Here is a 25,507-nt window from a genome sequence, read left to right as displayed (position 1 = left end):
TTGCACATTTTGTATTTTTAATATTTTACTTCAATCTTAAGAAACGTAACAAAACAAAAAAGTAACACTTTTATCAGTATTGCAAAATTTTCCTTTATTTTATTATGAGATTTTGCAAATTTTCCATGAGGGCCAATATTTGTTTTTCCCTTTTAGCAGGAGGTTGATGCTTTGACCCATTTTGGAGGATTTGATAGATTTCTTAAAGATGTAACTTTCTCTAGTTTATAGTAGGCATCAAGCAAATTATTGGGGACACTGCTCACATGATATATGTATATATAGAGAGGGTGATACAAATATGTGAATATAAGTAAAACACTCTTCCTAACTTAAGATCACAAAAGCTAGAAGTAAAATAAAAAGCTTCCAAGACAAAAATATATTAGGTCAATTTAAAGGAATAAAGAAAAGCTGATAAAAGAGGTGATATTTTCCACATGCCTATGAAATAAATAGAATTGCTGTATAGTTACAATAGAGTGGTTGAAAACCATGAGTTTCACTTTAAGAAATATTTTAATATCCAGTTATTAAATGGTCAGTTTATCAAAATGATTAGCTTTGAGTTTAACCTTGACATTATGTGCACCACCACTATGATCCCAGCATTTTATTGCTTGTGATCAGCTGCTCTGCTTTGGTTGTTGCTTTAAACAAATTCTTGGAACCTCAACAAGTAATGCCACAGATGCCTTGGCAGGACTGAGTGGGTGAAGGTAGGCCCTGGGAGGAGTTCATTTACTTTTAGGAGCATGCCGTCTTTAGGAAATTTGAATAAGCATTAGAAGGGACTCCACAAAACTGGATGCAAGTCCTTCTTTGGAAATGTATGGTGGCAGTTTAGAAATAATTCCATCTGGACTATCAGCTTACTTCTGAACAAAATTATTGTCAATGGCAGGCTCTCTTCATCTGCCTTCAGCTCTACGACTCTGTAAATTGGGATCCCATACTCTTCCAGCAATCTCTGATTTCTACTGCCTGCCAACTTCTTCCTACCTCTCTCTTTTGTTTGCACTCTGCATATTACAATAAGTTTACTATCATTTAAAATTATTATTGCCTGTATATTTTAAAACATAGTCCATGTTTGCTGTCTTCCACTGTCCTTCACATTTAGGAATTGTTCCTGCTTCCACTTCCTTGACATGGTACCCCAGAGGCCATTATTTTTTTTACCCATCTCCATCTTTAGACATAGAAAGGGATGCTTGGCCCACTTCTTGCTGCTGGCAGCTGGTGCAAGAGTACCTAGTCTACATTCAGCTCATTGAAGGCCCAGCGAGCCTTTGGTGAGTTTTTTTTTCTATCTTAAGGACCTGAAGAAAGAGGGGTGATTAATTAACTCTATCACTCTCATTAGAAATTTTTTTTATTTCTGGAGGAGTTACAAATATAAATTTTTTAAATAAAAGTTTTAAAATGCAGAGGATTAATTCAAGATTTCTCCTCTGTCCTGGTTTGGTCATTCCAACTAAATGTACAATGTCTGGGCCTCACTTCACAGCCTTAGAAATGGACTTTTGCAGACATTTCCAGCACAATTTCTCTGCTCTCTAGACAATCTTGAAAATTCTCAATATCCTTCTAATAAATTAACTCACTCTCTGTTATTTATAATTCAAAGGATATGTATATATAATTTTCTCTGGTTTATAGTAGGCATCAGGCAAATTATTGGGGAAACTGCTCACATGATATATGTATATATAGAGAGGGTTGTGAGGGAGATACAAATATGCAAATATATATATATATATATATATATATATATATATATATATATATATTCTCCACTGAAGTTATTATTTTTCAGAAAGTTTACTCTGGTAACATAGGAGTAATGATTGGAAATAAAACTTTTATTTTTACTGAAAAATAGTGAAAATGAATAGTGAAAAATGCTGGGACAATTAAACACTTATGTTACAGGACTACATCAGTATCACCTTTTGTTAATGAGAAGGAAGTGCATATAATTAGAAATAATTGATGGAAATCCACTTACTTTAGGAGCTAATATATGAGAGGCAGCATTCATGAAGTAATACTCGAAAAATATCCTGTGTTGGTGCCTCTGCACAGGTACTGCTATACTCTCACCTGTGCTCCCTAGCATACCCATATTCAGCAAATTATGATGATTAACATCACTATCCCGGGCTGGGGATGTGGCTCAAGCGGTAACGTGCTCACCTTGCATGCTTGCAGCCCGGGTTCGATCCTCAGCACCACATACAAACAAGGATGTTGTGTCTGCCAATAACTAAAAAGTAGAATATTAAAATTCTCTCTCTCTCTTTAAAAAAAAATCACTATCCCTCTCTCATATTCTTCCATGATAGATCACTATCACTCTCTCTTATTCTTACATGAATATGAACCCTACCTTATAAATACTTTTTATGCTACTTTGTGTTATTCCTTATACATTAAAAAATACATATTTAGGGTGTGGAGCCAAAAGACTGCTATGATTCGAACCATGTAGGTTTTGGAGGACCAAGAAGAACTGCACAGAATGAGGAGAATAGCATTTATTGCCATGACTGCTTCATGGAAGAAACCAGTAGAAGGAAGGAGAGAGACAAAAGAGAGAGAAACATGGCGAATGAAAGGAGAAGGGAGTAAAGATGAATATAAACCAAGGAATCATAATTTTATCATAATATACTACTTTACCCAAATAAACTAGTAAGATAAACAAACAAACAAAAAAAGAAAGAAGAATGAAATGTAAGGTGGATTTTTGAAAGTCACAAAGTAAATGAATTTGCTTTTTCTCCATGCCTTGATGTATTTTAAAGAGTTCATGGATTCTAGCATAAATTGCTAACAAAGTTAGAGTACAGACTGAATGATCTGTGTGTAAAGTAATTTCTAAATACGAAGGCACTATATAAATATGAAGTATTTTATATATCAAATTATTAAAAAGCCAGCAAAACCCACTGAAAGGTCTATGGATCTGATATTAATATCTGAAGTGGTCACTGTTTTACTACCCAATCTCAGGTCTCCTCACCTATTCAAATGGCCAAATAGGAATATTATTTCATGGCTATATCATAAGCAATGATATGCCATATGTGTCGTTTTGACTCAAAAATTGTTATAAAGTAGCTAGGCAGAGTGGTGCATGCTTATAATTCCAGGGACTTTGGATGCTGAATTTGGAGGATCATTAGTCGTGGTATTAGTGAGACCCTTAGCAATTTAAGAAGACCCTGTCTCAAAATAAAAATGAAAAGCACTGGGATTGTAGGTAAGTGGTGCATCACCATGGATTCATTTGCCAGTACCAAAACACACACACACACACAAATGTTATAATGAAACTCTAATAAGCTGCTACTATTTGAGAGACTAAGCAATAACTTTGTGTGCATCCAGGAGGTCAGTTAATTTCTATTGAAGTTAGTTTTTCACATGTTTCTCCCTTCTTTTCTCTTCCCTACCTTCCTTTCTTCCCTCATTTGTTCCAACTTTTGCTCCTTCATTTACCAGAGTGGACCCCATACACACCTTACCATATAATCCAAAATATTTGTGGAAATCCATGGGCATACTGCATAAAATGGTGCTGGGTTCGATCCTCAGCACCACAAAAAAGTAAAATAAAGATGTTGTGTCCACCGAGAACTAAAAAATAAATATTGAAAAATTCTCTCTCTCTCTCTCTCTCTCTCCCTCTCTCTCTCTCTCTTTGAATAAAGTCTATCTTTTTAAAAAAAATAAACACAAGAGAAATTCAGTCATAGATTACATAGAGTGGGACAAGAAATCTGTAAAGATATGGAGAAAAAACCCTCTGTCTACTCTTTGTGCATTCATTCATCTAACAAATATTTCCTCAATTATTACCTTGTACCAAGGAAATCAGCTTGGCTATGGAGGTGTGGAGTTGACTTTGTCATTTATCCTTTATGGACTTTTTAATCCCAGCTTTCTTAATGTGTTATCTCTAATTTTTAACCTATTTCCCAATAGAACATCAATTTTTAGGTAAATCTTCCTAGACTTTAATGACTTCTATAATAAAATGGGAAGGATATGCCTAAAAAGCCTGAGGCCACAGTCAGGACTATGTACAAGCTCCTTCTGAATTGAGTCACCCGCATCACTGAGGACAAGGACAAAGCAACGCATTCATCCTGATTCCTAACTCTTCCTCTTATCTCTCATTAGCCCTAGTCAACCCACTGTCTTTTCCAAACTGTAACATGCAGGGAAATAGTAAAATACTACTATAAGACATTGGCTTTTATTACTTCTAAAATGAACCAAATTTTCTATTTGTATTAGTTCAAATAAATTGTTAAAAACATGTTAAATTTAGAAGTCTATGTAAGAGTTCATTGTGAACATTGTACCCCAACAAAATAAATAGGCCATATTTTCTGAATAATACATGTGTATAATGTTAATCTTTTATAACATACTTTTATCAGGAAGTAAATCTTATTAAGGCACAAAAATGTTATTGCATTTATTAAAATGAGTGAATCAATTTAAGCTTTCTTATGGTTTGTCAAATTTGTAAAATATTATATTTCTCTTCAGATAGAGTTACATACTGTGTAGCTCAAAGATAATCCCTATGGTCTTGGCATATGTTACTTAATTGTCTCAGAAGGAAATGCCATAAATAGCATGCTGTCATCCCCCACAGGCATTGGCTCATCTGTCACAGTGGGGGCTCCAGACAGGGTGAGGTGCTCTAAGACATTTCTTAGTCTATGTAAATCACAGCCATTACTTCTTACCACTTCCCAATTGGTCAATTATGTATAAACATGTGTTAATAAAAATTTGCCTCTGTGCCTCTAAGGTACACACCCATAAAGCTATGTGAGTATGATAAAGTATAAATGACATACATTATTATCAGATTCAACCTACCTCATAAATTATGATCCAAACTGCCTCTGTAGAAACAAAACTCTAGAAAAGCCTCTAAAGCCAAATGCTGTGAAAAAAAAAATAAAAATAGAAATTGAAAACAATATTTTTTTCCTGTCTTTGTAATTTTAGTGAAGAAACATTGGCTCTTTTCTTAAGAATGAAAAAAAAATAAGAAAATATATATTAAATTTCATCCAGGATTTTGTAAGTGTTTGAACTCTTAATTGTCATAGGCAGTAAGGACCATAAAAAATACAATTCCCTTACGTTTTAATAAATACAGAAGACAAACTTGGTAAAATTGTATCTATAAACATGTGGGTTTTAGAAGTTTTCAAGAAACGCTATTAAAAAAAAATAATGATTATCCTAATCAGGGACCGTATACATTTTGACCCAGGTGCTCCGGATCACTAATACTTTGAGATGTCTGATGAGAGGTCATTGAAGTTCATGAAAGAAATGTACATATATTGCAGTGAAGGTGAAATGGTTTTAGAATCCCAAGACATGAGTTACTGTCCTTCCTCTGTCTTTATGAGGGCTGAATTACTTTAGACACATTACTGAGCTTTTCTGAATACATCAGAAAAAAAAAGTGGATTATGTCAATGATGCCAGCCCAATTTGCAGAGTTGTTATGAGAAAAAAAATAAGATTACTGAGTATTGAAAGGAAGTTTATAAATGTTGGTCATTATTGTAAATGTTTTCGGAAGAATTATCATTTTTTTTAAAAGTTCAGAGATATCAAGACTTATGATAATTAATTTAGGTTTATTTTTTGCAGGGTGGCAACACATATATGAAGTTTTCAAAGGTGAATTTACTACAATATCTTAATTTGTTCAAAATAGGAGTGAATTACAAGAAAAAGTAAATTTTGCTCCAACTGAATCAAAATTAGAACCGCAGTAATTGACTGCTTATCATACCCAAACCACCACACAAAGTATTGTATCTAACTTTAATTAGCATGCATTTATTCATTTACAGATTTTTTGACATAGAATTGAATACAAAGATCTATACATATATAATGTACACAGCTGGATATGTTAGGACATAAACAAACAATGACAGCCTCATCACCAAGGAGGTAACAGATAGATACTTCACATACTCCCTAATATGTCCTTGCTTTCATTTTTTTCCTTTGTTTTGGGATTTTGCTTGTTTGTTTTTAGTATGAACACTTGACATGAGATCTATACTCAGAATGAATTCTAAAATTTTGAAGTGCACAATATGAAATTATTAACGATAGGCACCATGCTGTAGAGCAGATCTATAGAACTTACTACTCAAACAGCAAAACGAAAACTTCAGACCCAAGGCATGGAGAAGCCTGTTTACTCCCGCAGGCCAGCCCATGGCAACCAGGATAACACTCTACTTCTATGAATTCATTATAATAGTTCCGACTTCCATAAGTTTATCATTTCACATACCTTATGTGAATGGAAGCACATTTTTGTCCTTCCATAATTGGCTCATGTTCTTAGCATAATATCCTTCAGGTTCTTCTGTGTTGTCACAAACAAAAGGGTTTAATCCTTTTTTAAGGCAGAATAATATTACAGTAGATATATATACCAGTTTTTCTTTATCCATTCGTCTGTCCATGTACAATTTGATCATTTCCATACCTTGTATATTATGAGTAATGTGTCAATGAGCATGGAAGCACAGGTATCGCTTGGGAGATCACAATTTCATATAATTTAGGATAAAAGCTATCAACAGGTTATTATAGACCCCAAATATTATACGGTGTATATATTATACAATATGGTATTTATAGTATATATTTGATGTCTCTTTTGAGACACATATGAAAGACTTGAAATTCATTAATCAAGTAATAACTTTTCTTTAGCTAATTAGTAGGGTTGGTGCCAGGTATATGTTCAAAATTGCAACTCAGATTTAGTACAGATAAAAAGTCAATATTAACAGCAAATTATAATGCAAACCAACATAAAACAGGAGAAATCATGTCTGACTTCATACTTCATAGAACAAAATTAAATCGCTATGCAAAGGTGTTAAATTGAAGTTCAACAGTGATGGAAGTTTAAAATTCTATTTGAGTTTGATAGACATGGGCTAAGTGTGTTACTAACATTCGTTAATATTTTTGAATGTTCAAATCATCCTGCCTACTTGTGTGTGTGTGTGTGTGTTTATACACACACATATATATATATATATATATATATATATATATATATATATATTACTTTTAGTGTTCTTAAAGAATATGCAACAAGTAATCTAATAAAACACATATATATGAAACAATTATTTTAAAATTTCTAGAATATCTTCAGAATTTAAGATCATATAGTACATTGATATCATATTTATTATTAATCTAAATTGAAGTGATCCAAAGTGGACTCTATCTTACACAATGGGTCTCTTTTTTATCAGTGAAAACATCAACTATTATTTATGTACTGTGAGTATTATAAATAATTAATGAATATAAACAGAACAATGATGGGCTGAATTCAACACACACACACACACACACACACACACACACACACACACACACACGCAAAGCTGGGCAATTAGCTGCTTTCTCCATCACTTCAGCATCATTCCAACTGTACTTAATACACTCATCAGAGAACACCGAGGTTTTTCATGAGAATATTTTGAATACTAAGTCTGATTTTCATTTATTAAAACTTTAGCCTTGCTCAATCAACGTGATTTACAGGTATATCTGAAGAGAAATATACATCATTGTTCAATAAAAGTAATAAGTGACAATAGACAGGTCCCTATGTTATCTGATCACCTTAACTTCTGTGTCTGGATATTAACTTAAAATCAGTACTACAAGTTTCAATAGATAATCTACCTATCATATGAAATAAGAAATTCTGGATGTTTTGGTGAGTTTGTAATCAAGAAGTAACATCTCAAGGAAACCACCTAACAAATGGATTTTACCTTGCCCCACAAATGACTTGGGAGGAAGGAGAAAAAAACAGCTGCCCTGGGGGAAGATGCCTCTCATAGGGCAAGATTTGTCATCAGCCAGGAGGAAAAGATCAGCCAGGACCCACAAAACTGGCTCAAACCGGAAAAAAAATAATAATTCTGAGTAAATGTTCCTCAATTTCAGCTCACTATCATAGAATAGATAGAAATCAAGCATATATAAATTTATAATCCAGAATTACCAAATACCTGACTTACAGTGAGCAAAAGAGGAACCCAAAGCAGCAGATATAAATCCTCCTTCTCCATTAAGTTCATAATGAAATGATTAAATTTGGGATCCAGAATTGTGATGGTAAAATATTTAGCAAATATATGAATGGTAAAGGCAATAGGAAATTTTCTAAAATGACTATGCAAATTAAATAAATAGTACATATCTTTATATATGCAAATGTATAGTTCATATGATATATAAATATATATAAATTTTATATAAGTTTAATGTTAACTAAAACAAACCTAAAAATATTAAAATTAAAAATACGTTGATTATAATAAAGAGTAAATTAGGCAAATATTTTAAACTAGACAACTAAAATATATATCTGAAAAATTTTCTGAGAATGAAATATGTGGAGAAAGAAGATGGAATCTATGATAGAAAATTTAAGGTATATAAAAAGATTAAAAATTTAGCATTTACAGCATTAGAGTTAAAAAATGGAAAATAGAATGTAGAAGGAGCAATATTTAAAGTAGCAATATCTCATAAATTTTCTAAAACAATTATTTAATCATATATCCACAAATCTTTAGATTTTAGAAAAACAAAATATTTCAAAGAGATAAATAGAAAAGAAATTCATGCAAGGTATTTTGTAATGAAATCACAAATTTTCAAATCCAAATCAGCTACATTAGAATAGAAAAGAAAATCACATATACAAAGAAATGTTTATAAATAGTTAGAATTCTCAATAGCATGACAGTCAAGGGAGATGTAAATCTAACTTCAAGGAACACACATAATAATGTTAAATATACTTATGCACCCAGAAATATATCTTGTAAAAAAACAATGTGAAGAAATATGCAACTATAATAAAACAGATTACTATGAAAAATTTATGCTAAAGGAACCTGAAATGAATTTATTTAAGTAAAAGGAAAACTAATCCTGGAAAAACGGTATTAGATACAAGAAGAGATAATAAATTAGTAGGCAAATATGTGAAGGAAAACAAAAATGTTTTTCATGAAGCAATAATAATAAAAGTAACAGCTGATATGGTGTTATTGTATTTTAAGGAACAAAACTAAAATACTGGGTATAAAACAACATTTGAGTTGGAAAAGTCTGCTGTGAGCTTTCACAACATTCTGGTGTTAAGGAATGCCAGTGCTATGGCTTGGATGTGGCCTGTCTTCCAAGGTATACGCATTGGGAACTTGGTACTCAGGATGGTGGTATTGGGATGTGGCATGAACCTTGAAGAGGTGGGCTTAATAGATCAGTTAGTTAGGAGCATAGCCTCAAAGGGGACTGTGGAACACCTATCTCTTTGGAGTCCTGTTTCAAGACGTGATCTCTTGCTTAATTTCACAGGCACCTCTGCCATTACCATCTGCCATGAGGTGACACAGCCAAGGGGATTCCTAGATCAGGTTAGCTGTAGTGTTTAGTCTTTCATTCCTTAAAGCTGTGAACTAAATGAAATTTTTTTCTTTAACCTATCTTAATTATTTTATTAAAGTAACAAAAAATAAACTAATACAGATACTAAGAAAATGTTTGTAATTAAATTTGGGCAGACTGAAAGTAAAGAGCCAAATTTTAAAAGTAAGCAGTATAAGAATAAAACAATAGAATGTGTTATTCTTATTTATTCTTTTTTTTTATTTTTAAGGAGGGAAGCAAGTGGAAGGGGGTGGAGCACACAAGCAATTATCTAAAAATAAAAAATAAAAGGTAAAAAAAATTGATTATGAATGAATAAAGGTTCAATTACCATTTTAAATAATTCAAGCATACAAAAAATTTAATAAACGTAATGGGGCTCGGAATGTAGCTCAGTGTTGAGTTCAAACCCCAATCCTGAAATAAATAAAAGTAAATATACAAATTTTCAATTTAGACACAGTGTTGTCACATTATAATTTACCAAAATTCAAGATATATGCTATGAAATAAATAAATAAACACACACACACACACACACATATATATATATGTGTATATATATATATATAAAATTGAAGATTTGAGAGAAAATTTATTTTGAATATAGATGTAGATATAAAAGTAGATATATCTCACAGAGAGAATACTGAATAACTTGCAGGACTCATCTTAATTTTAGCCAATATAGACTTAAAGAAAAAGTATTATTATGTACAAAGTCAGCAACATGATTATTAAAATAATATTTTTAAAAATATTCATAGAAAAATATTATTTTAGACTTCAATATAGTTATGAAACAAAATAATATTTATCCATTAACTAAATTATAAGGCAAAATATGGAGATTTCTTCCAGTTTGTTTGCTTATTTCTAGTACTGATGATTGAACTCAGGTGCACTTTTCCAGTTAGCTTCACTGTTACCCTCAGAGCCTTCTTTCTTTTTTTTTGAGATAGAGTCTCAATAAGTTGCTGAGGCTGAACTCAAACTAGCCATCCTCCTGCCTCAACCTTTTTAGTGACCTAGGCAGTGAGATTATAGGCATACACAATTGCTTTCTGTTTTTGATAGATTAGGCAGAAAAAATGAATAAAAATATATGATTATTAAATATGAACAACATATTTAACAAGGTGCACTAACATAAACACAAGCTTTGCAAATGTGTACATAAATGTGTATAATAGACAGTTTTAAAACTTAGTTAATTTAGTAAATATGTTTAATCAATTTTTGTTAAAACAGTAGGATATATCTTAGCAATAAAAAATGTGAAAATAAAATATGAAAATAACTATTAGGTCTAAAATAAAAGGGAACACATTCTTCTCAAGTAGTGTGAAACATTTTTATAAAATGGCTTTTTATAAATCATAAATAATGAAAAATCCAAAACATAAAGAATAAAAAAATCAATTAAATTAATATGTACAAAATATATATTTAAAAACACACATGTGTTTGGAAAAGTAATTAAATCCTTCCAATAACTCATGGAACAAAAGATAAATGGTCGTAAATATAAAATATTTACATACAAGTATAAGAGGTCCATAGGAAAAATCTGATCAACCACTTTTGATAGACTAAATAAACAACTGCAAAATAAAATACAAAATAATAATATTTGTTGTAGCATCACAAGACTATTTATGGATGTATTTAAAAAAAAGGCTTACTGATAAATTATTATGATATTGTTATTTATCACAATTTTTGGAAATAAGAAAGGGTGATATTAAATAATATTTATAGCATTACTATGTGGATTATTTAAAAAATTGAATATATTAACATCATACTTTAGAAATATTGACCCTAACAATACATGTAAATAATACTGAACTAAGAAAAAAGTAAGATAAAACAAAGGTAATATTAATTTTTCTTAACAAGATGTATAGCTCAGTCATAGGGCATTTGTCTAACTTATGTGGGACTTGAGTTCAAAGTACAACAGGCAAGCAAACCAAAAACAGGACAAAAGAAAACAAAAAGCAATTAAACAACAAAAGAAGAACAGAAAGGATCAAGAAAGCAAGTTTGTGCTTTGAAGAGTCCAATAATAGAAGTAAATAATGTTCTAGGTTAATGAGAAAAAGAAATGAAGACACACATAAAACTATCATGAATTGAGAATAAGTTGGATAGTATAATAAAGAATATTATTAGTAGCTGGACATGTTGCACATGCATATATTCCCGGAGGCTTAGGAAGCTGAAGCAGGAGGATCTCAAGTTCAAATCCAGCCTCAGCAACTTAGTGAGGCCCCAAGCAACTTAGCAAGACCTTGCCTCAAAATAAAAAGTACAAAAAAAAAAAAAAAAAAAGGTGGTAGTGGGGCTAAGGATATGGTTCGGTAGTTCAATACCTTGTACCAAAAAATAATGTTATTAAATTTATCCCAATTATGTTGGACAGTTAGATGACATGGTTAAATATAGAGGAAACTAAAGTTACCAGAACCAAATTAGCAAAAAACAAACAAACAAAAATTCCACATCAATACTCTTACAACTAATCAAGAAATAGAAGTAGTTTAAATTCATTATGGGAAAATTCCAGGTCCAGATGGTTTTACAGGAAAATTTGACATACTTTCAATGAACAGGTAATTTCAATTATATGCAACAACCAAGACAGAACACTTCACAATTATTTCTATTAAACCAATATAATCTTTATCCTGAATCTAGACAATGATAGCACAAGAAAACCAATTTACAGACCAATCTTGCTGTGAATGTAGATCAAAAGTCTTTTATTCACAAATCAAGTATTACAGTGTATAAAAAATGATTATCCATTATGAGCAAGCTTGAATTTATACCAGGATTTAAAGGTTGGATTAACATTAGAAAGTGTAAAATGTTAATTTATCACAGAAAAGATTAAAACAGGAGAATGTGTGATAACGACTTGTCATAAGTTCACAAGAAGCAAAAAATATATGGGATAATGTTTAAAATATATTTATCATTGACTATAGTAGCAAAGTAATCCCTTAAGATTACTTACCAAAAAACCTTCAGAAAACACTATTGTCAACTAAAGAAATTCTAATCTTTTTGCTCTTGGGAGGTTTTATTTATTTATTTTTATTTTTATTTTTTTTATTAGTTACACATGACAGTACAATGATCTTGATAATTCATACATTTGAATCAAATGGGGTATAATTTCTCATTTTTCTGATTGTACAGGTTGCAGAATCACATTGATCATAGAGTCACCTATGTACATACAGCCATAATAATGTCTATTTTATTCTGTATAAAATAAAAAATTATGCCCACCATCTCCTTTACATTCAATTTTATATTAAAATTCTAGTAAGGAATAAGAAAATAGTTATAAATAATCAAATACAAGTAAATGATCTTAAAAAAGGAAATACAACAGGTACTATGATTATTTACATATACAACTCAAAAGTTTTTGTAGTTACATTACTATTCTAGGTATTTATAAGATAGATACACAGAAATCTATGGCATCTCTATTCAACAGAAGATATATGAAAGTATAGTTAAAATAGCATTTATTCTAAAAAAATTATAAAAAGAATTCGTTAGCACCACTAATGATAAAAGAAATCATAAAAGGAATATATGAAAAATTTGACATCTTTGATTTAAGAACTTTTACTCTACAGGAGTAATGAATAAAGTTAAGAATACATACAATATAGATATGATTCTATTAATTGAAAGAAAATTCAAGTTCTATCATATAAAATAAATGACAAATCAATATGAAAAAGACAAACACCCAGTTTAAATGTGATAAGCAATATCAACAGTTATTTCACAGAAAAGAAACAATTGACCAGTAAGTATAGAGAATGATACATAAACTCAGTAGTATTAGGCAATTATCAATTAAAACTCTAGGAGATCTGATTAACAATTAGAAAATGAAGAAATATAACAATATCAAATGTAATTTAGGAAATGCCTGCAGTTTCTGGCATACAAAGAACACTTTTAAGTAAAGTTTTGCCTAATTAATAAGACACAGCCTCCACAAGGAAAATGATTAACATTGCCAAATAGTTTTATTTTTCATGTAAAATCGAGTATAATGGAAAAGGATGTTACTATTGATAAAAACAAGCAAGTTAGTGTAGAAGTTTAAATTTACAGAGTATTTTATGTGAGGCCTTTTAACTTTGGGTTGGTGTCATGACATATAAGAAAATATAAAACCAAAGTCTTTGGAGTCCAAGCACTTGACAGTTATGAGGTCTGTGACATTCCAGTCTCAGAGTTGCTCTTCTTGAGTTGCCATAGGTCTCATTTTCCTGCAGGAAAGCCCTGTCACCCTGACTAGATAGTACCCCATTATGCCCTCTAAAGTGCTTCTCTTCAAATGATAATTTACATTGCCATCCTACATGTGTTAACTCTTTCAGTTTTTTCATGCCATATTTTGATAAATGTTCATAAATTTCTAGGACAAATGTATGGCCTCCTTGAATTATTAGGCAGAATATCTAAATTTATTTATGAAAAATAAATGCCAGTTGATTTTGAGATGAAATTATGGTAGGATAGTCAAAAATGAGTATTCATCATGTTCTGGCAAAAGAGTATGAAAATCTAGTTTTCACATATATAATGGCTTAACAATTATTTTCATAATTAGTTACTATGAAATATAGAGTGAAAATTTCTATATTCCTCATTCAATTGGAAAGCATTGACAAAATTCTAACGCTGGGATAGATGAATTTTTCGGAATCCCAATATCATGTGTTACTCATCTAATTTTTAAGAAACATAGCCATAACATGCATTCCAACATGTCATGGAATTTTGCTAAAACCTCTACATCCATTAACTGTAGATTATTGTGTTGTAACATTTGATTCCATATTTGCTGGTATGCACTGTAAAGATTTTTTATATTAAGCAGTCCTACTGATTAACCCAGACAGTGGGAGAAAGAGATATTCTGACTGGACAGATTCCATCTTTTGAAGCCATGAGTATTTGGCGCAACTTTCAATGTCAAGTGTGGACTATAATTTATTCAGACTTGGCTTTTGTTCTTTTCCACCCCTCACCCAATCTTAAAAACTACAGGGAAATATTAGGCGTTTGAATTTATTAGCATTCATCAAAGAGTACTTTTGGCAGCATCGTATCATAAGGACTGACATTGATATATATAAAACAATACATGTGCAAGTCTGCAAAGAAAGGAAATTTGAAGGGAATGTCCGTTATATAACTTAAACTATTTTTTTCTGGATCAAATAAAATTATAGAGGCGCCATGCATAGTACTGTTGCTAAAGGCCATCATAAACCCTGGTTTTCATGGGGTTATATGGTTTTTTTCACCATGAAAAAAAAATTCCTCTTGCATTTAACTTGCCAAAGTACTAAGGGGCAGCCTGGGAAAGGATTTTTTTTTCCAATTAAAAAAAGAGTACCTACAAAATATGGCATTTAAAGTAGATGAAGTAAAAACGTAGATGGCATGACGGCCTTATCCCAAAACCATGTGTTTTCTTTATTCCTATTGTAAATATATATCATGTGATTATAGTTTTTTCCTAGTTACTGTGTTTTAAAAACAGGGAGAAATAGCTGTCCATTACACCAATTTATTTTTTCAAGTATCTTTAAAAGCTAATAGATGAGTGACACAGGAATGATGAGACAACATAGCTATCATCCTATCATTCACTCTCTGCTTATTATTTGAAATCTTAAGTTTCTATCCTTTTATATGGGAAAGAAAACTAATTTCAAAAATCATGTAATTTACCAACTTCATTATACACTGAGATTCTTTTCTAAAACTAAAAATTCAGGGAAATTGAAAATTTCAGTCACACCTGAATTGATTTCCCATAAGGTACATTTGCATATTTAGGAATATTTAAGTGTTTTACTAAATTTTCAGTCAGTGAGTCAGATACTTTAACTATTGAGGAGTTTTATTTCTCTTTTTAATTGTAAATTAGACCCCACATACATGCCATCAAAACAAAATGAGCATGATAAATTAAATCATCTAGATGTTCCATCTCTGATAAATTTCTTGGGCTGTTTTGCAACCATCAATTGCAAAATAGATTATAATTCTTTCTTGAACTTGCTATTAAATTGATGTAATGTCCTTTTAGTATCACATCAGAGGACATATGATGTCAGTTTGTCCCATATGGGTGATGCTAAGTGTGGTCTTTTGGTTCAGGTGGCCATGAGATCATCAGTTCTTAATTCTTCTCTTTCTTTGTAAATGTGTAGTCTGTGGGATAATACACTGACACTGGGTGTTCTGTTCTCCAGTTCTCTGTCACCCATTTAACACCTATTATCAATATTTTTTCTTGAAACAATCATGACTATGCTTGTAGTAAGGTGATAACTTTCTATTTCTATTTCAATTTTTCCTTCTTTTTTTATTAGTAAGTATACAGAAGTTTATTAGAAAAAGGACTCACATCAGCCTTGATTTTAATGATTTGTTTTATACATCAATAAGTTCATGTGGATCCTTTGCTTAATAATATTTTAAAATGTATTGGTCTATTTTTATTTCATTCTAGCTTGTCTCTAATTTGGCCAATGAGAAAATCTTTGTTTGGATGTCTTTTAGAACCTTTTAATATGGCCTGCCACGATTTTGAACACTTCTTCATCTGCTAATAGAAGACATGACAACTAAGTTAAAGAAGAAAAGGAAAAAAGCCAGAAAAGGAACAACTGGGAGAATTTACATTTTGACTATATATTAGATATTAGATGTGTTAAAGTTTCCTTCCTGTAAACACTTTCCAGATTCATATAGAATAATGTTATTGTTCTTAGGAAATGAGTGCATAAATGGTGAGAGATAAAATGTCATTACATTGTTAAATCTCAGATATTTCCACAAATATTATAATAAAGACAGAAATTGGTAAACCAAGGTACAATATATTTGGTGGAGTTGGGAATATTTCAAAATTAAAGTTGGTTGTAAGAAATATATAAAAATTATATTAGATAATTTCCAATGAGAATAAAGAATACATTTTAGCAAGCCAGTTTAAGACACCATATGAATTTTATTTTTTTTCACTCATGAGATGAAATAAAACTGCAAATTGAAGAGAATCTAATAGTTCAGTTTAGTAAGTAATAATAATTGATAAAGATTCAGTTCTAATACTGCTAAAATTTATGTTGTATGCAATCCTGGAAATCAGCTCCTAAACAAATGGAAGAAAACAAGTGTAATTAAATTGAGTTTTCAGGAAGTAAAAATTTTTATTAAAAATTTTTCATAATGTATTTGTTAAAATATAGGCAATATCTGCCATTATATTACATGTAAATGTTCCTAACACATTAATGACATATGCTAAGTATAATTGAAACTTCATGGTGTTCAGCATAGAACATGAAGAAGTACAGGTGACCCCTGAATGTACATATTGAAAAGCAGGCTACAATATAGGTTTTATTATTTTGTGTCTTTCTCACGATAACGTTGCACCTGATAGGCATGAAAGTTCCTTTGGTGCATATTTTGAACTGGATTGGAGTTCATTATTAAAGGTCTCACTCAAGGTTTCACCCATATACTTAAAGTTTCTAACAGGGAGGAGAATTTTACAAAAGTTTAGCAGAATATTGATGTTTATCTTTTGGGAAGAAGAAAAAAGGAAACTGCAATCAAGTTTAACTTATCTCACTGATGAGTTGTCTGAATGAAGCTACTCTTGTGAATGTTAAATAAAATCTGTACTCTCAGATCAAAAATTTTAAAAGATGTACAGATACACACACACATTTGTTTTACCCCCACAAACCCCTGCTGTGTGTGGATCATTATTACTCTTCCATAAAAAAAAATCAAACATGATGAACTTAATACAAGTACGCTATTTTTTAAAGGCAAATTTATGTAGTTTTTTGAGTCATCTATGTTGTTCTCATAGAGATAATTGGCAATTTCTCTGTACTATTCAGGAGATACTGTTTGCAAGAAGACTAATCTACTTCCACCTAATCATGGACAAGAGGAAGAGTGAGGGCTACAGGTAACCTAAATTGTTGGAAATGTGTGACATGGGAAAAAGGAGTTCATGGGCAATCATTATTATTATGCTCATCACTTAAAAGTAGATCAAAATTTTTTCTGGAATTCCAAGTCTTCCATAGTACAAGACTTGATTAAATTAAATTTATTTAAATTAATCATTGTGAAGGTTGCCTATTTTTAATTACAAGGATTTATAATTAAGGAGGTAAATACAACAGGTTAGCAGTGCATATTGGATGTGCTGGAAATCAGAATGCATATGAAAATGAAAAAATCCGACTAAACTGTGCATGTCAATAAGTGGCATATTATTAGCACTTCTGCATTCTCCTTTTGTAAATCCAGCTAACTATATTTAGAATCCTAAACAAGGAAATCTCTTAGGACATTGCTGTTTTTGTTTTTTACTATTCTCTTTATTTCTTTTTAACTAGATGATTTTTTATTTAAAAGCAGAACCATGTAGTTAATCAATTTTTAAATTGTACCTGTTTAGAATTCCATAAATATACAAGATTTTTTACAGAAGCATGTTTTTACATATCAAACAGACATTATTTCTAAAATATAGGATTTATAAACATATATATATATATATATATATATATATTCAAAGAACTTTGCCTGTTACTAATGACTTTGTAGAAATGAGTTATATGAATTTTCTCAAATATAGAAAAATCTAATAACGTTATAATTTAACAATTATGTACTTTGAAAACAGACTAAAAAGTCTATAAAATTGATCTTTAAAACAAAAATTATCAAAATATGTATGAAATTTAATCTATAAATTGTGCGGTTTAAAAATAAGTTGGGTGAATTTAAGTAGCGATTTAAGTAATCACCCAATCATCACTGACTGTTGTATGATATTTTTAATGAAAAAATATATGTACGTAGACTTGTAGAAATATATATTATTATATATTTTATTATATATAATAAATCATATATAGTAGAGTTTTTGTTCAATAACAATCTTAGGATTTGATATAGTTAATGATTTATATAGTTTATTTAATAGTTTATATAGTTTATGATACTTCAATAGGTACCATTATCACAAATATATTAAGGTAAATATAAACACAGGTCAGATGATTTAATGTATATCCAAAATTCATCAGAAGCTTCAAGGTCGTATGGAGAAAGTCCTCTCTTCTTAGAGGTAAGGCAAAATGTTGTGAACCAATGTCGAATATTTTTAGGAAGATATTCTCCAAGCTGGGCAGGATGGAGTACACCCGTAATTCCAGCAACTTGGGAGGCTGAGACAGGAGGATTATAAATTCAAAACCAGCCTCAGCAACTCAATGGTACCCAATCTCAAAATCAAAAATAAAAAAGGGCTAGGGATGTAGCTCTGTGATTAAGTGCTCCTGGGTTTAATCTTCAGTACCAAAAAAAAAAAAAAGAGAGAGAGAGAGAAATTATTATCCAATTTTTCTCTTTCAGCTGTGTTCTTAGCTCCCCGATTTCTAATTGCCACATTGGCAGTAGGAAATTAAATGTTGCTTCTTTATGATCAAATTCAAATATAGAGTGCCCAGTTCTTAGTATGTATGGTGTTGTGGTAATGAGCAACAGTGTGTGGGTTTTGTGAGAAGTGACAAAGAGGTTAGGAACAATGGATGATAAAACGTGTACTCCTTGGTGTAAGAAGTTAAAAGATAAAATAGTGGCTCTTGGTGTTGAGACCAGTGTATTTCAGGATATTTACTAATGATATGGACAACATAAACAGGAAGTGGTAAAATATCCTGACAACACTAAACTATTTTGTTTAGTAAAAACTAATGAGGTTTGGGAGATGCTCCAGATGGCTCGGATCATACTGGAGAATTGGGCAGCCCAGTGGCAGCTGAAATTCATTTTTGATAAATGTACAGGAAGAAATATTGAAAAACTATAATCTAAACTCTCCATGTATACCAGGAGCTTTTGATCTTGCAAATTCTCTGAGGGGCAAGACATTTACTACTACCATTCCTAGTTCAATGAAGGTGTCCCCCGTGCACATCTTTTTGGAAACAGCTGAGTAGATGTCTGGATGTGTTTAGAAAGAGGTTTGAAAATGCAAATAATAGGGAAAGCTGTTTTGAGACAGATAAAGAACGTTTTACCCATTGCAGCAGGATAAATTTCTTCTGGGTAACAAGTTAGGAAGTGACAGAAACAAGAAAGTCACAGAGCTTGTGGAAAGAGTGACTTATTCCTCAAGTAAGACTGAGACAGGCTGACAACAGATCAATTTACATGTGCCCAAACCTGTTAGTACTACAAAGCTTTGTAATTTTGAGCAAGAAATAAACCAGAGAGAATTTGATCTCATTAACAGGGAAGCAACTGTGGGTTCCTGAATATCAATACATGAGTTTGAATATTTGGCACTTGGGAGTTAATAATTCAAGGTTTATTTTGGTTCAGGTGATAAATCCTGAATGCATGTCCTCATGGTCTCTTTGTCATGCTCATACCTAAGAAAAAGAGTGATTATATTAGCACATCAAAATACCATGCTTCCAATTCACCACTGCTTGGCTGCTTGGGTAACAAAAGACAGGAATAGTACAAAGAACATTAGATGCACGCCCTAAGTTTGCTTTAAATTAAAGAATTTCAAAAATGAAAAATGACAAAATTATGGAATTTGCAGGGAAATGGATGGCATTAGAGCAGATTATGCTCAGTGAAGCTAGCCAATCCCTAAAAAACAAATACCAAATGTCTTCTTTGATATAATGAGAGCAACTAAGAATAGAGTAGGGAGGAAGAGCAGGAAGAAAAGATTGACATTAAACAGAGGCACGAGATGGGAGGGAAAGAGAGAGAAAAGGGGAATTGCATGGAAATGGAAAGAGACCCTCATTGATATAAAAAAACTACATAAAAGAGGTTTTGAGGGGAATTGGAAGAAAAAATAAGGAGAGAAATGAATTACAGTAGATGGGATAGAAAGAGAAGATGGGGGGGAGGGGGATAGTAGAGGATAGGAAAGGTAGCAGAATACATCAGTCACTAGTATGGCATTATGTAAAAATGTGAATGTGTAACCTATGTGATTCTGCAAGCTGTATTTGGGGTAAAAATGGGAGTTCATAACTCACTTGAAACTATTGTTCGAAGTATGATATGTCAAGAGCTTTGTAAGGTTTTGAACAACCAATAAAAAAAATGAATTTTCATATGTGTGTGTGTATAGTTTGGATGAGTGATCAAGGAAACCATCCCAATTACTTTGTGTATAACTTACACTCAAATAAAATGGAACAAAATAGTTTGTAAATTCAAGGTTCATTGACAAAACTCAAAAGCTTTTTAACAACTGAATGAAAATCTTACTCTATTTAGGAGTAAGAAAATAAACATGAAAATGTGTATGGTAGTTTGGATCTTTTTTTGAGGGGTGGGTAGGTACCAGAGATTGATCTCAGGGACACTCAACCACTGAGCTACAACCCCAGCCCTATTTTGTATTTTATTTAGAGACAGGGTCTCACTAAATTGCTTCGCATCTCACTGTTGCTGAGGCTGGCTTTGAATTCTCAGTCTTCCTTCTTCAGCCTCCCAAGCCTCCAAGATTTAGAGGCATGAGACACCGCACAAGACTACAGTTTTGATCTTGAATGTCTCCTAATGCCCATATGTTGGAGGGTAATTGATCACCAGCCTGTGGCATTATTGGGAGGCCTTGGAACCCTTCTTAGTGGGGCCTACTAGAAGGAACTTAGATCATTGGGGAATGCCCTTGAAGAGGGTATGAAAACCCCAGTTTGTGTCCTCTCTCTCTCTCTCTCTCTCTCTCTCTCTCTCTCTCTCTCCCTTTCTCTTTCTCTCTCCTTCTGTTTCTGACACCATGTAAAATAGGCTTCCTCTATTCACTCTTCCATGTGCTCTTGTTGTGATATACTGTGCTGCACTTCAGGTTCAGAGAAATAGGGCCAAGTGACTATGAACTGAGACCTCTCAAACCATGAACCAAAAAATACCATTTGAATTTTCAACTCTGGTTATTATAGGTATTTTGTCACAGTAACAGAAAGCTGATCTCTCAAGACATCACAATAGACTTTTGATCTGTTAATGATAAATGAACTATATCAGGATAAATACTGTATAAGTTAAGAATTTATGATAATTAAGCCCAAAAATTATACATTGAATAAAGTAAAGATAAGGTTACTCCTAAGAAATAAAAATCAGCAGCTATTTAAAATTTTTTTTAAAAAAAATATATTTTTTAGTTATAGTTGGACACAATGCCTTCATTTTATTTATTTATTTTTATGTGGTGCTGAGGAGGTAACCCAGGGCCTTGCATATGCTATGTGAGTGCTCTTCCCCTGAGCCATAACCCCAGCCCTTTAAATTTATATTATATATTTAAGAACCATCGAACATGACTTAATAGGCTTCACTGAAATATGACACACCTAACAGCATTCATAAAATATATATCTATAATATATATTTTATAAAACATATATTTTAGTATGTATGTTTGAATACTATAATCATTATTTGTAAGTATATAACTACATTACAGTGTAGGTAATATGACTGTGTCACTAGTTTACTTTCATAATTGAATTTACTGAGTTATTTTTTCATATATGATTCCTGAATGAAGAATACAATAAACTCTACATTTGCTTTCTATTGGAGCAACATTTTGAATACGGTGCCTGGGCTCTAGGGTACTTCTCTTCTGGGCAAGTTCTTCATTCTTTGAAGCAGAATTTAACAGACCTGATTCCTAACATCTTTTTACAACAGATGTACACAATGTGAACTATGATGATCCCTGAGAGGATTTTTTTTATGTTTTTCATTTTGTAATGAAAGGTGTGCAGTTTCACAATCTGAACCTTACAGTTAAAACCTGCTATTTACCTCTTCACTATCTATTTAAGCCTTTTAAGGAAACCGAATAAAAAATTTTTTGAATCTAAATAAAAGCAAAACTACCTAACTGTTAATGTAGAGATCTAGGAATGTTTTCAAAATGCTAGCAAGTTGCAAACTGGCTGTGGAGGTCCAGTGAATCCGCAGTTGCTGAAAACAGTAGCTATGAGAAATGAATGAAGAGTAAGAAGGAAAGGAGCACACTAACACTTTTTATGGTAAGCGTGTCCCTCCGAATGCCACATGTTCTCTCAAGATGTTGAACAGACGGGGATGCCCCCATCATCAACAGCACACTGAAGGAAGGCACCTGAAACCGTGATTGAAACCTTCTGCAGGCATCTGCATTGCCCCCTGGCTCTCAGCATTCCTAGAATTCAACTCTTCCTAGCAATAAATCTCTTCCAGTATGCTACTCAGAAAGTACACCATTCCAACATGCCGTTTCCTCTTCACTGAAGAGTTTGTGTAAGTGAAAATGAAGAATATTGGTCACAGGAGTTGCAAACAAAAGTGGTTCCATGTGTGTTTACAGAGGCAGTTCTTCATTTCTGAGAGGGCAGCAATAGAGCACGAAGGCTTGCGGCATCATGGAATAGCTCCTGTTTCTCTAAGAAAGTCATTCTGTTCTCTCAGGAAGGACCTGATTACAGGGATGGTGTTAGTTTGAAGGTATTCTTTTTTAAAAGCAAAAATAAAGACAACACCAAAAAGCTCTTGCAAAATAATTGTTTCTTAGGAGAAGGATACCAGCTAATGAGTATAACAATAATGGTATCAGTTTGGGAAGCTTTCTTCATCTCTTTCAGCTTATGCTAAACCAGAGGTTCCCAGGCACACTTTCAGAAACAACCCAAGTGTTTTTGAGAATTTTAACTTTTTTTTTCCCCCCGTTTCTTAAGTAACTTCTAATGCTTTCAATAGCTCTGGGTTTAGGGAAAGGAATAATTACATCTCCTCAGTGTATCCTATTGTCAGGGAAATAACCACACTTTCTTATTTTGTTTGTCATAAGAGTGTGCAGAGAATCCTAGTTCAAGGACACTATACGAAATTGTTTCATGTTGCATGTGGATGAATGGATAAATAAAAATTATCTTGCCTCCATAAAGTGAAATCACATCTAAAGTGTAGGATTGGCAGAATGGGAAGAAACATGCCTTAGTCCATGGGGCCTGATTCTAGTTTTTTTCACAGTGAAAGGGAATGAGAATTACAACAACATCTTAAAAATTATTGCTTCTTGGGTTTGAGTCCCCAGTAGCATTTGTACATTGTTAGATTATAAATTTCTATTGGCGAGGGTTAATCTTTCCTCTTTAAGGGTGAGAACTTCCTCACTGTTAAGTTTTTGACTCAACACAATTTATAGCATTTATTTTAGCAAGAAGTATACTCTTAATATATAAATGTATGAGAAAGTGAATGAATTAATTAAAACATATAAAGATGCAGAAGTTGACCTCTGTGATAAGAGGGGAAGAATACCATAATGGAAGTCAGAGGCATAAAAAATGGAGGCATTTGTCCAAACTATCCCTTTCAAAAATGCAAAACACCCAGAAGTCTGTTGTAGTACCCCTGCAAATGTATGTTTTTTAGTATCATTAATCTACAATTTTTTCTGTGTTAAGAATATAAAAGTTTCCTTATAGCTCCTTTTTCCTAAAGATAAGAATATGGCTTAATATGTATTAGGTGCTATATCATGGCTGTTTTGAATGAAACTTTATCATTCTTGATTTTGTTTTAGATTATCTTTATTGATTCTCCACCAAAACAGTGCCACTCATATGACTCATTTTCTTCCCAAATAAAGACACTATTCTCAAAAACAAATGAGATAAAATGAAATAAAACTAAAAATTAAAATTAAAAATAAAAGATACATTTCTCAAAATGCAGTTAAAGTCTAATTTACCATTTTCTTATCAAATAAGCATCTTTGTTAGCTCCCTCTTTCATGAAAATGGTTTATCAATGTTTTTATGGAGTGCTTATCTCTTTTTATGAATCAAATCCTGCAACATCAATGTGCTCAAAATTGAATTCTTTGATTTTTATTCTCTCATCCCTGCTTTTTCCTTTTATGTGCCGTGTTTTCTTCTCATTATCTTTTAAGCAAAGACTGAAACATTGACTTGGTCTCTGGATGGGTCTAAGGATAATCCAGGTTATTCCGTCTCCCTAATAGCCACTGTCCACTTTGGCCTCTACTTCTCCACTGCACAATTTTACTTCATTAGGATACTTTCACCTCAACATTCCATGTCACTATTCTCCCGTTTGAATCAACTTTTACATTACTGCCCTATTTATGTCTATAATTGCCCTGATTCTTCTCTCTCTCTCTCTCTCTCTCTCTCTCTCTCTCTCTCTCTCTCTCTCTCTCTCTCTCTCTGGTACTGGGGCTTGAATTCAGAGTGACTCAATCACTGAGCCATATCCCCAGCCTTATTTTATATTTTATTTACAGAGAGGGTCTCACAGAGTTTCTTAGAACCTCTCTTTTGCTGAAGCTGGCTTTGAAATTGCCATCCTCCTGCCTCAGCCTCCTCCAGAGATGCTGGGATTACAGGCGTGCACCACTAGAACTCAATACCCTGATTTTGTATAATCAGATGTCAATGAATACTATTCTCCTACCTAACAACCTTCAATTATTTGTCCAATCTAGATAACTCAATATGAACCTCACCTCCTGACCTCCAAATGATAGGATATCCCTATTTACCTCCCACTCTGCCATTGCTATAAGTAGGTTCAGGAAGAATAGACTTTGAGAACAAGGCAAGCCTGAATTTGAAATAAATTTCTCATGTGCCACCAACCTTGGATGATATAGCAGATCTATTTTATCCTGTTTTCCTCATTGTAAATGAAGATTGAGTGTTAACTCCAAAACACTGGGGTGATAAAACAAGATGAAGTATGCAAACATATGGCATATGTTATGGTCATACATGTTGGTGGATCTTCTTCAGGATAACCCTACTGTTTA

The sequence above is a fragment of the Ictidomys tridecemlineatus genome, chromosome 7, assembly GCF_052094955.1.
Source record: "Ictidomys tridecemlineatus isolate mIctTri1 chromosome 7, mIctTri1.hap1, whole genome shotgun sequence".
Lineage (NCBI taxonomy): Eukaryota > Metazoa > Chordata > Mammalia > Rodentia > Sciuridae > Ictidomys > Ictidomys tridecemlineatus.
The sequence above is the reverse complement of the archived record's forward strand: the minus strand, read 5'-3'. Positions refer to the sequence as shown.